Below are 11,935 nucleotides of genomic sequence, written 5' to 3'. Positions count from 1 at the left end.
TAGAAAGGGGAAGGAGATGGATAACGGTAAACGGGGTCAAATATAAGGTGACAGAAGAAATTTAACTTTAGGTGGTGCACACATAATGCAATATTATACACATGACGTATTATTGAATTGTACACTTGAACAAATAATTTTATTAATCAATGTCACCCAAATAAATTTAATAAAATAAATAAACAAATGGTAAATGATAGATAGGGAGATGAGAGAGAGAGAGAGAGAGAGAGAGAGAATCCTGAATCTTGATTCTGGAAAACACGTAATGAGGAAGGAAGAGATACAATAAAGAAAGGAAATGTGAGAAACGTCTATCCCTGCCTACCAAGTAGACATGTCAGTGTTCACATTGAGCCGTAAGGTACTGCTGGTGATATAACATCTGTAACCCATTCCCAGGCACACACATAAGGGAATGGCCATCAAAGTCACAGATGTAGAGCAGAGAACAGAAGAATGACATAATCTTATGGTTGTGCAAATCAGTTACATAGAAATGAGACCGATTTCTCTGCCAGATAAACACTGCCTGCGAAATATTGAGGAACGGGAACATGAACATTTGAGAAGAACATTTGAAGTATCACTGAAAGGACTTTTTCAACCTCAGCCATGACATTGTTTTTTGATGGTCAACATGGTAAAGAGTAGAACTGTGGTTAAAGACAGATACTCAACTATGTATACAAATAATTTTGAAAGCGTCATACGTAATGCATTATTTCATTCTGTAATATTTGGTTTAGCATTCAAATTAAGTAAATGGTAAAATTAGAAAAAAAAATATTTCTTAAATGTGAAGATCATAATGCCCTAAACTGATCATTAGTCTGAGACAAAAAGACATTGACAATGAAAACTGCAGAAGATATATGGGAATAAAATTAAATGTGGAATAATTTCTTGCAATTTAGGACATTTTATTAGAACTTAGCTATGAAACTGTTACTAGATTAAAATTTTCTTTTAGGTATGGTTTAATTTATTTTTACTCTCTAAATCTTATTTTTAGTGACATTTTTTAGGGTGAAGGAACTGACTCAAAATATTGTGTATCTGTATACTGATTTTTCTTGATGAAATATACTCCTGTTTTAGAAAAATCCAATTTAATTATATACATGCATATTTCAATGTAAGGAAAAGCCAATGTAATAAAATGCAAAATAATAAAATGGATAATTAGTAATAAAAAAGTTGTAAGTATACATAAAACAATTCTGCTGCATAAGAAAGTACCATGGTTATCAAGGAATTCTCCTACAATTGAGTTACAAGCTGAACTAGCCTACTTTTTTTTTTCTGAAAACCATTTTTATTTGAAGGAATAACTGAAAACTATTTAAATACAGATGTTTGCAGTCTTTTGTTTTTTCGAAAACAACCTGAGTGTCTTTTGAAATAAAATAACTGACAGTATTTTTTGTCAATGATAAAATTTGAGCTGTCAAGTAAAAAATTAGAAATTTGGAAAACTTTTTCTGCTATATGAGTCTGACAGTCTATCAATAATTAAAGAATCATTTGATCATATTTGGTGGTGATAGTAATGAATGTGATTTTGGGTGGGTATTTTAGTATAAAACATGTCAAATCTACAGACTAGTGAACCATTATTGTACAAATGACTGACGAATAATGTTATGAAACCTGCAAGGGTTAAAAGATCTACTCAAAGCATAACACAGAGCTATTGGTTTGATTGAATATAATAGAGAGTATTTACTGATATAGTTTTAGTTTCCATGTATCAACTGACAAGGCCCAAAATAGACCTTTCCCCTCATGCTTGCACCTGCTGACATGCCACATACAGACTCTCTCTTTTTTCCCCTAGTCAGTTTACTGTTTTTTGTTTCATGGATTAGCTAAGATTAGCTAGAAACAGATAAGCATTTCATGTTCAGAGACTTTCCCTAATTGCACACCCCCAACTGTAAATCACCCCACTTGTAATTTTTCTGCCCCTCCCAATAAAAGTCTAAGGAAAAAACCACTGTACGGAGACATTTTAATCTTCAGATATAGGTTTCTCTTCCTATTGCAATTAGCTTCAATGAAATAAATCTACTTATTTGTCTAGTTTTTTTTTTTTCCTTTGACAGAACTGTTAGAAGCTGCTATTTATACAGTCTTGGTGTACATAAAAAAAAATCCATAATTATCTTAAAAATCTATTAAAATATCCCTATCTTTTATAAGCACACACCTGTGTGAGATACACTTTTTCCCCATATTTCAGCCAAAGCAACATATCACACAGTAGATTGATTGTAGAGCACATATGAAAACACAGCTATCTTAAATTAAGACATTAAACAGATTTGCAAAAATGCAAAACAAAGCCACTCTTCTCGTTACTTCTTCTTGATAAATAAGTACTTTTACATAAAAAAGTGTATTATTCTTAATGCATTAAGCATTTATTATTGCTATCTTAAAATATAATAAATTAATACTTTAAAAATCTGTTTTATAATTTCTAATATAGTAGATATTGATAGACTATAGTAACACTGAGATTAAAATGTTTGAGAATTTCTTCTCTGGACCTATGAAACATAATCCTTGAGGCTTGATGCTGTTCTAAGTGTCACTGGACAGATGAGCATATTCTTGTCAACATCACGAGGAAGAATTTACGGACAGACAGGGAAGGTGATGAAGCAACAGCTCAAGTTTATTGGAAACAAAAGTACATTCTTAAAAGTGAAAGTACGCTCTCAGACAGGAGAGTGGGCAGGTTCGGGAGAAGCTGCCCTATCTTGTTCTAGGTTTGGGAGTTTTACCTATTGATCTAAGGAATGAAATATTCATGATCTTGGGTGGTCTCTTATAGAAAGAAAGTGATTTCTCTTGGAATCAGAAAGACACCCCTTTTCTTGCCATGTTTGAGTTTTTTGGAACAGTCATGGCATCAGATGCATAATGAGTACAGTCTTAACTGCAATGCTAATTTATTATAATAGCTGTATAATGATGAAAGAATTAGGCCAAAGGTGAAAGGGGGCCTAAGATGCACGTGTTTCTTTATTGAAAGACCACCTGTGTCTCTGGAAATGATGTGGGCTTCGAGCTCCTCTAAGGTCCTATTAGGTCTCATGGCGAGAGCTGCTGAGTTCGCGTTTTCACACGTTCGGTTGGAACTGCCGTTAATATACGCACACAGCAATGCCAAGCAGACGATTGGTAAATCAAGTAGTGTAGGATGGGAAACAAAATTTGAAAGAGTCATCAACCTATCAATAATGTTTAAAGCCACGGGAATGGATACAGAGAGAGAGAGAGAGAGGAAGAGAGAGAGAGAAAGAGCAAGATAGAGAACGATGGACCTGGGAGGAAAAAAAAGTAAAAAATATACATATATTAGTATTTATTGAAAAAATCTGCATTTAAGTTGATTCATGCAGTTTAAACTCATGTTGTTCAAAGGTCAACTGTATATTTTGAGTAGATAGTAGTAAAACTGATAACAGTAAAAATATTATCTTATAATCAAAAAATAGTCGTAAATATATTTTATTTCTAATTGTTGATATTCCAAGTTTTATTGATAAAATTGACATAGTATTTTATAAATTTAATGATTTGTTGTATGTATATATTGTGAAATGATTACCATGACACATTTAGTTAACTTCTATTACTGCACATACTGAAAAAAAAAATAAAAAGTCCTTCATGGTAAGAACTTTTAAGAGCTCTCTTAGCAACTTTCAAACACAGAAACACTTATTGTTAATAGGACGTCAGAAGCAAGGTAGTGTGAGGAATATCCCCTGATCTCTCCCTTTGAAATTACAACAAACCAAATACCTAAAATCTAACAGACAACATCCAGCTTGCACACAACCATGTCTGAGAGAACTGTGCATCAGAGCATCTGAAAGTGGGTGAATCGCACTAGAAATGGAGGAGAAAATGGCAAGAGGAACAAAGACAGGTGCCGTGAAATGCAGCCCAGAGCTCCCTGCAGGATGAAAGAGAAGGGGCAATTATGTGGCAGGGTGTTTTAAATTCTTCAAAGCCCCGACAGTCCTGCCTGAGTGATCAACATATTCCACACAACAGAGTTCAGTAAACAGGGCTGAGAATAAGGCAGAGACCGACTACAGAGAGGGGACAGCTGTGTGATAGCATTCAGCATTGCTGGCAGGAAGCCGACTTATGGAGCCAGTCCGCCTCTGAGTACCCTTCCAGATCTCATTATCTAGTACCCTTCCAAGGTAACAGCAGAGCCCAGCAATGCATCTGCCTATTGGGGCAGAACTAGGACTTCAGGGGCTTTTCAGAGAATGAGACTCCCATCAACCTTTACATTCTCCAATGGGTTTGGAGCCCTGGGACTGAGGCAACCCTAGGACCGAGACATTCATCTCCCCAGGAAACATGGGGTATTTTTAGTCCCAAAGCAGAGATCTAGGGGCTTGGGCAGTTCAGGAATACTTTATCAAAGAGATTGAAACTTTAAAAAAGAACCAAATAGAACGTCTGGACCTGAAGAACTCAATAAGATAGATGAAAAATAAAATAGCAAGCTTAAGAAATAGAACTGACCAGATGGAGGGAAGAATTAGTGATATCAAAGACAGAAATTTGGAAATGACACAGATGGAAAAAGAGCCTTGAGAATAAAACAAATATGAAAGGACTTTACAAGAACTATCTGACACCATCAGAAAGAACAATATAAGAATAATGTGTATACCAGAAGGAGAAGAGAAGGAGAAGGAAACAGAGAGCCTATTTAAACAAATAGTGAATGAGAACTTTCCCAAACTATAAAAACACTGGATCCTCGAATCCAAGAAGCAAACAGAACATGTAATTCAAGTTCTTACAAATATACAAACTTCCTAGACTAAATCATGAAGAACTGGAAAATCTAAATAGAAAAATTAATATTACAGAAGTTAAAAGAATCATTAAAATCTTCCTAAAAAGTTAAAGTCCAGGACCAGATATCCTACCAAACATTCCAAGAAGATTTAATACCAACTTTTTAATTTAATACAAAGTTTTTCTTCTAAAAATTTTCCAAAAAAATTGAAGATACAGTACTTCCTTATTTTATGATGCCAACATTACCCTGATACCAAAACCTGATAAAGTTCACACACACGCACACACACACACACACACACACACACACACACACACACACAAACTATAGACCAATATCTCTTATGAACACAGCTGCAAAACCTTAAATACTAGCAAATCGAATACAGCAATACATTAAAAAGATTATACACCTTGATCAAGTGGGCCTCATCCCAGGGGCACAAGGATGGTTTAACATGCACGATTCTATTAATATGATACAAAACATAAAATAAAGGATAAAAATCATACGATCATATTCATAGATGCAGAAAATGCATTTGACAAGATACAGCATTCATTTATGATCAAAACACTTAACGAAATTATTATAGAAGGAAAGTACCTTAATATGATAAAAGCCGTATATAATAAACCCGCAGCTAACATTATCCTTAATGGTGAAAAACTGAAAGTCTTCCCTCTATGATCAGGAGCAAGACATAGCTGTATGGTATCACCACTATTATTCAGCATAGTAATGGAGATACTAGCTAGAGCAATCAGGAAAGAGGAAAAAAAGATAAGGCAATGGGAATGAAGGAGTCGAATTGTCACTTTTTGAAAATGGCATTATTCTCTCTATAAAAACTCTAAAGAATCCTCCTAGAAAATATTAGAAATAGAGTAAATTTTCAAGATACAAAATAAATGTATAAAAATCTATAGCTTTTGTATACCCTAACATGAATTTTCAGAAAAAAAAGATATTGAAAAAACAATTCATTTGGCAAGTGTAACAAAAAGAATAAAATACCTAGAAATAAACCTAACAAAGCATGTGAAGTACTTATACCTGGAAATTGTAAGATATTATTAAAATAAATGGAAGAAGACATGAAGAAATGGAAAGATGTGTTGTGTTTCTGGATTGGAAGAATTGACATAGTTAAAATGACCTTATTACCCAAAACAATACACATATTTAATGCAATCCTCATCAAAATTCCAATGGCATTTTTTAAAGAAATAGAACAAAAAATCATCAGATGTGTATGGAAGAACAAAGACCCTGAATAGTCAAAGCAATCCTGAGAAAAAAGAACAAGTCCAGAGATATCCCTCTGCCTGACTTCAAATTATATTACAAAGTGAAAATAATCAAAACTGCATGCTACTGGCAGAAAAACAGACACACAGAACAGTGGAACAGAATTGAGATTCCAGAAATGAAACAACCTAAACACGGTCAAATAATTCATGACAAAGAAGCCAAAAAACTTACATAGGAGAAAGGAAAGTCTCTTCAATAAATGGTGCAGGGAAAATTGGAAAGTCATGTGCAAAAGAATGAAACTAGACTGCTATGTGTCACTATATACCAAAATTAACTCAAATTGTCAAAGACTTAAATATAAGATCTGAAACAATAAATTGCATTGAAAAGAACATAGGTACTAAACTCATGGACCTTATATTTAGAGAGGATTTTATGAATTTGACTTCAAAGGCAAGGGAAGTAAAAGCAAATATAAATGAATGGGCCTATCTCAAACTAAAAAGCTTCTGCACAGTAAAAGAAACCATCAACTTAACAAAGAGGCAACCAACTTAATGAGAGCAGATATTTGCACTCAATGCCTCCCTTAAGATATTAATATTCAAAATATATAAATAACTCATACAAATCAACAACAACAAAAAACAAACAATCTAATTAAAAAATGGGCAGAAGACTTGGACTGATACTTCTAAGAAGACATACAAATGGCCAACAGACATACAAAAAGATGCTCAACTTCTTTAGCTATTAGGGAAATGCAAATCAAAACCACAATAAGATATCACCTCACACCTGTAAGATGACTATTATCAACAAGACAAGTAATAACAAATATTGAAGAAGTTGTGGGAAAAGGGAACCTCATGCACTGCTAGTGAGAATTTAAATTGGTACAGCCGCTATGCAAAATAGAATGCAGGATCTTCAAACAAATCAGAGTAGAATTACCATATGACCCAGCAATCTTTGTTCTGGGTGTCTACCCAAAAAACTGTAAAACATTTATTTGTATAGGTATACACACCATGATTTTCATAACAGCATTATTCACAGTGGCCAAGACATGAAAACTACCAAAATGTCCTTCAATAAATGATTGTATAACGATGCGATACATATATACAATGGAATATTATTCATCCATAAGAAAATATGAAATTCAGCCATTTTCAGCAACATGGATAGATCTTGCGATTATTATGCTAAAGAAAATAAGTCAGAAATAAGTCAGAAAAAGTTGAGAACCATATGATTTCACTTATATGTGGGATATAAAAACTGAAAGCAATAAACAAACATGCTAAACAGAGATTCATGAATACAGTGGATTAGTGGTTAGCAGAGAGAATTATTGGAGGTGGGATTTACATAGGCATAAAGAAGGTCAATTATATGGTGACAAAACAAAATTTAACTTTGGGTGGTGAACACACAATTTAATATACATATGATGTATTATTGAATTGTACACTTGAAAGCTATATGATTTTATTAACCAGTTTTACCCCAATAATTTTAATAAAAATCTTATTGTTAGATATAGTAATTATGTTGTATGTTATATTCTCAGAATTTATTTATCTTATACGTGGAAGTTTGTACCTTTTGAACACCTATATCCAATTCCCCCATTCCTGGCACCCACTCATCTGAAATTTGTTTCAATTAGATTTTTTTTTATTTTGCATATAGGTGAGATCATACACTATTTGTTTTTCTCTGTCTGACCTATTTCATTTAGCATAATGCCGTCATGGGGCTGTAGTCTCTATTCAGAAAAATTATTTCATTTTTCCAGCTATGTACTCAGAAATGAAATCTCCTGATCATATTGTAGTTCTATTTCTAATTTTTTTGACAAACTGTTATACTGTTTGCTATTGTGGATACACCAATATACATTTTCACCATTTTTTTAAAAATAAAATCAGAAACATTTACCAATTATTCATGAACTCTAATGGCTATTACTAGGAATCTTTACTATGTGCTAGGCTAACCACAGTGTATAAACTGATTTAATTTTTATAGAAAGAAATATATTATTATCACCTTTATTTACAGTTGTCTCTTAACTGATATAATGCAAATATTGGAGTTTTTATTCCTGAGTTTGAGTTGTTAAGCCACTTGCAATAATGTCTCTCCTCAGAGTTCATATACCTCATAGTGTGAAACAAGGAAAAAATGCACAAAACAGCTAAATAACAGATTTAATCTAAAATCTTTTCACTAAAATTATAGAGATAGATTCCAATAGACAGTTTATTAGGTAAGTTAAGAAGGGAGGCATTATCATCAAGCACTATGTAAATTTATTTTTAAAATTAATTTAGTATTATTCTGAGGTTATTTGGAATATTTTTTATATACAGAATAAATGCAAAAGTAAAATCTGAGTTGTTTGTCTACATTACTAATTATGAACTAGTATTAATACAACTAAAAGTAGAACTGTTGACAGTGTGTTATGATGGAATATTTGTAGTTCAATAACTTAAGGTTTTAATCATTGCCGTCTCTAGTTGTATAATTTTCTTTTATCTGGGCCTCAGTTTTCCCATAGGTAAAATGGAAGTATCGACCAGATGAATATCAGTCTTCTCCAGTTTAAACATGTATATGATAGTCACTGGAAATAATTAATTTCATAGGAAATTGAAATCTGTTTGTCTAAAACTGAATGTTATTTTTCCTACTCCTTCACCTGAAATTGTCCTTCCCATTATATTCTATGACTCAAAGAAACTGTCTCTCTCATCTTCTACATCTAAGTAATCACTGTGCCCTAATGGTTCTAAATTCATACAATTTTTTGAATCTATCCTTAAAATGATTGCCCTATTTCAAACCCTCTTTATCACTCTTTTGGATTATTACATTAGCTTTATAACTATTCCTTCTATATGCACTCTTGACCCCTTTCTATATGTTCACATTGCCGCTGGGGTGATCTTTCTAAAGATTTTACAAATTTAACCAGATAACCTTCTTAATTAAACTTCAGCAATAGCTCCACATAGCCTGTGGAATAAAATTTAATGTCCATAGTATAGCATGCAAACTCTCCATGACCTATCTTGCATACCTCTTAAAGGGTAATCTCTTTCACCTTCTTGAGGTATTTATTTTGAAATTACTGACTGTAATGTAAGCTATATGAAGACAAGAACCCTTCTGTTCCCTATTAATCCTTTGTACATAGATTAATGTTTTGTATTAAGTAGTGGTTCAATATTTATTGACTGTATGAATTATTTTCTATCTCTCCTACATTATCAATCACTTTCCCTCTATAGGGCATTCACACCAGTATACAAATGAATCCCATTATCTCCCATTATTCAAAAAACTTTCAATTGACACAACTCTACTCTTCTGTCATTCCTGCATTATATTATTTTAAAAAGTATTTTACAAGTATTTTAACCACTCTCTAATTTTCTATATAACTCTTCATTCTGACTCCATTTGTATCATTTTACCAAAACTATCCTCATCAACGTCATTAACAGACTCCTCATTGCCAAATGTTTTCATATTATTTGACCTTACAGTGTTTAACAAAATTTTCCTTTTAAAAACATTTATTAATTTTTTTGAGATAACACATTTCTAAGTTTTATTTTATTTGACTCCTCCTCTTCTTATACTAAACTTCTAAATATTGCTGATGGTCAGGACCCAACACTAGAATCTCTTAACTTCACTTTCTATAATTTATTCATGGATGATGTCATCAATTGCCATTACTTTAAAAGTTATTGATACACTGATAGCTTTCAAATTTTGTTTTCAGCTCAGTCTTCTGAAAACAAAATTTATACATGTAACTATTTGTCAACTCAATATTTACCATTGGGTTTGTCAACCTAAAAGTGGGTTTTTGTTACCAGTTCTTCAAAATATACCCTAATACATGTTTCATTTCACAAAGCAAAAAAAAAAACAAAAACAAAAAACCTAAACCCTGATCATTTTTGTAATATCAACTCTTATCACAGTGTCTGGCACTATGTCATATACACAACAATATTTAGGTGAACTAAAATTAATGTTTGTGGTATGTGTTATTTACTGAGCTATATTTAAATTTTTTGAACTTAAGAAAAGCCAAAATATATTTTAGAAGATTATCGAACTCAACCGTCATTTGCAAGTCTACATGTAACCTATTTTGTGGAATATTTATTCCACATGCCCCTTATTCATTAATACTGAAGTCACTAAAATGTAATATTGTCATACCTGCATGATTATTTAGGGTTTTTTTTGTATCTTTTTTTGAAACGAAATATCTAATTTTTCTAAAGCTGCCAATTTAAAACTGAGATTTGTATTTGGTTAAAAATTACAAATTAAAATTTTTAGAGAATATAAGGCATATGCAAGTATTAAACACATTAAGACATTTTTTTAGAGTATAACTAAAATGATTATAGTGTGTATAAATCATTACAATTCATATGTCACACACCACTTTTAATCTTTATTTCTTAAGAATTAAGAAATACTAATGTAATTAATTTTTTCCCAACCAAAATTAGCTTTAAAAATGAGAATCAAGCTCTAGTGATTTAATATACAATTCTTAAAGGGCTCATGTGGACTCTTAATGGCCAGCCCGTGAGAGCCTAGCAGAAGCAGCAGACTGAAACACCTAGTCTTTTCATGAAAATGGCTTATTTGCTTATTTTAATATCTCCTGCCTGAGGGGAAGTCTTCTAATTTAACGCACATCAAGGGGCCAACTACAACACTCTCCAGAGACTAAGGAGCACTGTGAGAACTAATTTTTATGGTCTCCCTCTGCCTTGCTCTATGTCACTGGTATCTCCTGGAAAGGAACTTGTGCTCAAATCTGATGCTTCAATATGGGGGATTGCTGCCCAAAGGATGTCATTTGATTGCTTGTCTCTAGTGGCCAGTGAGGCTCATATTTATCTGTTCCACAGAACTATAATAACAACAAAAGCACTTCTTAACAAGCGATCATCCAGGACACAATGCAGAAGCCGCAGACTGAAACACCTATTTTTTCCACGAAAAAAAACCCTTTTTACTTATCTTAATAGATTAGAGCTGAGAGGCAGACTTCTAATTAAAAAACAAAACAAAACAACACACACACACACACACACACACACACACACCTAGGGCTGGACTGTAATACTCTTCAGAGTCAATGGACTCCATGTAAGTACTCTTCCTCTGCCTCATCCCAGGACAATGGTGTCTCTAACAGACAAGTTTGTGCATGCTTCTGGCATGTTGGCTTTTGTGGCTGTTAGCTGGAGGACATATTGCTTGATAACCTGCTCCTGTTAGCTAGTGGAGCTTGTGTTTCTTTGTTCAATAAGATAATAGCAAACAACAGATCTTAACTGACTATCACAAAAAGGCTCAGGTGAAAATAAGTTATTTACCTGATAAAAAGTTCAAAATAATAGTAATAAAAATGCTTACTGATGTCAAGAGAACAATGCATGAACATGGTGAGAATTTCACTATGAAGATAAAAAATATAAGAAAGTACTAAACAAATCACAGAGCTGAAGAATATAATACATGAGCTGAAAAATAGAATAGAGCAGTTCGACAACAGACTAGGTGAAATGGAAGAAAGGATCAGCAAAATCAGAGACAGGACACTGGAATTCATCAAATCAGTAGAGCAAAAAAGAAAAAAAGAAAAAGTAAATATAGTTTAAGGGACTTACAGGACTTCAAGCAGATCAATTATCAAATTATAAGTGTCCCCCAAAAAATAAGAATGTGGCAAAAAACTTATTCGAAGAAATAATGGCTGAAAAACTCCCAATATTT

The sequence above is a fragment of the Pteropus alecto genome, unplaced genomic scaffold, assembly GCF_000325575.1.
Source record: "Pteropus alecto unplaced genomic scaffold, ASM32557v1 scaffold410, whole genome shotgun sequence".
NCBI classification, from domain to species: Eukaryota; Metazoa; Chordata; class Mammalia; order Chiroptera; family Pteropodidae; genus Pteropus; species Pteropus alecto.
Note: the sequence above shows the minus strand (reverse complement) of the source record.